Below are 4,834 nucleotides of genomic sequence, written 5' to 3' on the forward strand. Positions count from 1 at the left end.
CTGCACAAACCCTGGGAGGGAATGGGGTGGGCGGCTGTGCATGTCCCAGATCTTCATGGGGCAGGTTGGGCTGGGGCTAGGGCTGCATGGGGCTTTTCCTGGTGGGGGCTGGGCTGTGCTTGGGGTGGGCAGCAGCAGCGCTGAGGAGGGTTGGGGGGCCTACAGTAAATTTTGGGGTGGCTGCAGCCTCCCTCCCCATCCCCATCCCCTTCCCAGTGCCACCGCTGCCTGCCCTGAGTGCAGTGCATCCCAGCCCAGCCACCACCAGGAAGAGCCCTGTGCAGCCCTGGCCCCAGCCTGAGGCGGCAGCCCACTCTGCCATGCCCCATGAAGATGCGGGGGCACACCCCCCATGCCTCCTGGGGTGCGTGCAGCAGCGGGAGCCGCCCCCTCTCCCCACACCTCCTGGATGAGCTGCAGCTCTGTCCTGTGCCTGCCCTGCCCCTACCTCAGCCCCAGCCCCAGCCCCAGCCCTGCTCCCTCCCACACCACAGGGGTCTTAATCTGTGCCCCCATGCCCCTTCCCTTCCACCACAACAGACTTATCAGCTAGACACTGCTCTTCAAGCTGCTGGGCTGTGTATCAGAAATCAGATTGGTATTGGCTGATATGCCTCCTTAAAAATTGGCTATCAGTATTGGCCCCAAAAGTCTGTCCGTGCAACCCTATCATTTTATATTAGGAAAGAGTCTTTTTGTATCGTTTAGTTTTATAGCTTGTTGGTATTTATTAAAGAAAACTTTTCTGCTATTCATTGACCGAGTGTGTCAATTCTCAGAGCACTAGGTTTAAAACCCTATTTATAAGTGCAACAGTTATCACTTAGCAAGTTCTGCCTTAATACAGTAAAAGCTCTGTTATCCGGCATCCCCCGGGAATGGGGGATGCTGGATAACAAAATATGCTGTTTAATTGAGCAGCCCCGGCTGCTGCTTTTCCCGCCACGTCTGGGGTGTCCCTCTGCCCCTCCCATGGCATTGCCACCCTTTCCGCAGGGCCCATGGGACAAGGAGGCAGGGCCCACACAGCCTGTTATGCCCCTGGGCCGTGGGGGCTCGGCAGTGCAGGCTGCTTTGCCTCAAGCCATTGGGGCTCGGAGAAACCAGAAGTGCCATGGTAGGCACTTCTGGTTTTACTTTATTTTACAAGCTGGCATGCCAGTGTAACCCGGGCAGTACTCCAAGAGGTACCCCCTCTCCAATTGAAGGGATCAAAGCAGGTGCACAAGCACTGTGGGAGATGTAGGGACTCTCCTTCCCCTATAGAGCAGAGCCAGACCACCAATGGGGACTTAACCATATACCTTTTAATACTGGGAACATAACAGGCATAAATCAGAGGGTATAGTGGACACTACAATACCCCAAGGGGGCAGGATTCAACAAAGGTTAGACACTTACAATCACTGACAAAAAAAAACAGGGTTAACAAAATATAAAACACAAACAGAAGAACAAATAATACGGGTTGGTGAAATATAAAAAGAGGCACAAAATGCAAGATGTCAAATGACAAGGAAATATAGGGCCTTGGTACCTGGAGGGGGAAAAAAACACAACTCTTATTAGCTCACTCACCCCAGCTGGGGCTTGAACCCATATCTCTCACATGGTAGACAGGAATGCTGCTACACAGCCACCACTGGTGACACTAGTCCAGTCTGCTATGGATCTTGACCTTCCTGGTGCCCCGGCCTCACATTGAGCTGCTGGCCTCTAATTGGAGGAGCTGGAAGCAGAGCTGGGAACCTCTCAGGTTGCTGCTCAGATCCTTGCTGGAGTGGAGGGAAGCGTCTCCTGCCAGCTGCAGCCTCTCCCAGGGGGTCCTGGAGCCCAGTGGGCGGCCTCTCCTGCCAGCTGCATGCCGTGCTGCTGGAGGGTCCCACTGCTGCCTGCAGGTCCTGCTCTTTCAGGCTCTTCTGGGGCACTGCTCCTACCCCACTAGCTCAGCTCTTGCCAGCTCTGTGAAGCTTCTTCCTTGTCCCTCACTGGTCTCTCCTGAGTCAGCCCATGCTGCCCCCTTTATCCCCCTCCAGGTGACCCAAGGGACCAATAGGGGGACACAGGGGGGTGAGTGTCTGGGGCCTGATTGGTGCGGAAGGGGAATCCCAAGTCCTCCAATCATCTTTTACCCCTTCAAAACCCCTGGGCCAGGTCACTGCCAGCCAGCCCCTCACACTGGTTAGTGGAGCATGCCAGCTTGTAAGATGCCAGATGATAGAACTTTCACTGTAGTTCCTGTTGTAGGGCCTTTGTACATGCCACATTTTTTGCCCTTTCTTGTGCTGCAACTGCGTGCCTGTTTGCACAAGGAGGATTTCTGGATGCTTTAAAAGTCTTTCTGGTTCATTTAACTAAATCTCCTCAGATGTAGTTTAGTTTGGCTTGCCAGAAATTAAAGCATTGAGTTCATGGATTCATTGCGTGCAAACACAAAGGCACTCAAAGAAATGTAATGAGCCTCTTTGTCCATCAGATGGCTGTGACTTTTTTGTAGTTCTCCCCTTCAAATTGCTCCAAAGCAATGCTACAAAACTTATTCGAAAGCCTAGTGTATGCAAACACTGCCATGATGCTCCAAAATAAACAAGTTTAAATGTTATAAACCTATTTAATTTAATAAGGATTAAAACCTGTGGTGTGTACAGGTGCCCATAGTTGCCAGGTTAGTGTGAAGGATAAAAAGAAGGCTATTGTGCAGAGCAAACCAGGCTTCCCTTCCCCTACTGTTAACCAGGCAACAGATTATCTGGTAGGATGACATTCCTCACCAGAGGAAGCCAGTCAGAGAGTTACTTGATTAAGGGCATGACAGGTTATAAAAGAGTTCTGCAGGCCATTTGAGGAAAGTGTGGAAAAGTATTGACTGTAGAGGGTCAGTTGGGAGGTTGCCCATGATTTGGAGGAGAAGCAGTGAGCTGCAAGAGATGGTTCAACAGTACCCCTGGCCTTTCTCCATTATGGTGGTGGTGTATCCTGGCCAGCGTGCACTCACACATGTCCTGTCCATCTGCACCTGGAGGCATGCTCCAAAGCCCATTGAGACTCTGCTGCTTGGAAGCATGCTATGGAGTGAGAGTAGGTGGAGGTTTGAGAGCAGTTTCAGAGACATGTCTCCTAGTAGCCTTCTGGGTTTGGGAGTATGCCTGTAGGTGCGGTAGGTGGACCAGTTTGGGCCTGTCCTGGCAGTGAAATGCTGCCGTTGTATGTATGCAAGCATTGGATTTGGATGTAAGCCTAAAGAGCATTTCAGAGGGTGAGGAAATTAAGCCAGGGGACTGTTTATAGGCATTTTCTGCTTTATCTACTTTTGCATGTCTCTCATGCTTTCTAAGGTAGGAAATAATTGTGTTTAGAAGAAATATTTCTTGCTTGTATGGTAACCGAGAGTCTTGGAGATGTGTTATTCCCACTTACAATATACTCTGTAATTGACTAGCCTGAGAACAGAAAAAGCATATGCACTTACCCTGATGGAGTATAAACAAGGCTTATAAACTACAGAACATCCTGTGCCAAGCTTTTCACACCAGATTACATTTTGTTACATCAGGGGTAGGCAATGTATTTTGGCCGGAGTGGCAAAAAAACTGCAATGTCTACCTTGTAAAGTGCTGGAGTGCTGGCATGCCAACATTTTTTTCCCATCATGTTATGGTAAGGGGCCTGATCCTTTTTTTTTTTTTTTTTTGTCTAAAGCCTGTCCACAGGCAGGGGGTAAGCTGCTGGCAGGCCGAGTAGGCCCTGAGCTGTGGGGATCCCTGGTCCTTCCCTCTGTGGTGGCAGAGCCCCCTGGGGCTGCCCAGGCAGGTTGCTAGCAGGCTGAGTGCTGACTTGGCTCAGAAAACCAATGTTATACGAACACCAACTATATCCACTTTATGAAACCAGCACTTACATCAAACTATACACAGAAAGACCTTAGGAAGATAAACCTGTACTATACACAACATGAACTGGAAGGAACACCAACTATATACACTTTATTACAGGACATTAAAAAAAGCAGGTAACTGAAACCTGCTGAGGCTGAACCTGTTTAGCCTCAGCAAACGGAGGCTGAGGGGGGATTTGGTGGCTGCCTACAAACTTGTTAGGGGGAGATCAGCAGAAAATAGGAAGGGTCCTATTCCCCCCAGCAGCACCTGGGGTGACGAGGAACAATGGCCAGAAGCTGCTGGAGAATAGGTTCAGGTTAGAGATTAGGAGGCACTATTTCACTGTTAGGGTGGCTAGGATCTGGAACTAACTTCCTAGGGAAGTGGTCCTCGCTCCTACCTTGGGTAAATTCAAAAAGAGGTTGGATGAACACGTGTCTGGGGTTGTGTGATCCCAGCGTGTGCTCCGGCCAGTGGCAGGGGTCAGACTAGATGATCTATTTAGGTCCCTTCTGACCCCTAACTACTATGAAACTACTATGAAACTATGAAACCCAATGCTAACCTTGAGAGAAGGTATTTAGGCATTAAACATAACCATGCTGCACCCAGCTGCTTTTGAGAGGGACATTGCCCGCCACTGTAGGGTGAACACGTGTCTGTAGACAGACATGACACACACAGCATCCACTGAGTTTGTTGGGATGCTGAGACAGCACCTGGCCAGGGCGTACAGGTGGGGAAACTGGTCACAGACAGAGTCCCAAAACTCAGCACACCCACAGGCATCTGGCTCTCCTGCACATAGTTTATGTAAGTGGCACACTTACCATCATGGTCTACTGGCCACCCAGGATTGCTTTTAGGAGCTGAGGGTCCCAGCTCAGCAGAAATGCCTGGCTGGGGTTCAAAATGTGAACAGCATGCAGAAAGGGGGCAGCCAGCTGTCTGAACCA

The sequence above is a fragment of the Gavialis gangeticus genome, unplaced genomic scaffold (assembly GCF_001723915.1).
Source record: "Gavialis gangeticus isolate Ggan-Ray unplaced genomic scaffold, GavGan_comp1, whole genome shotgun sequence".
Lineage (NCBI taxonomy): Eukaryota > Metazoa > Chordata > Crocodylia > Gavialidae > Gavialis > Gavialis gangeticus.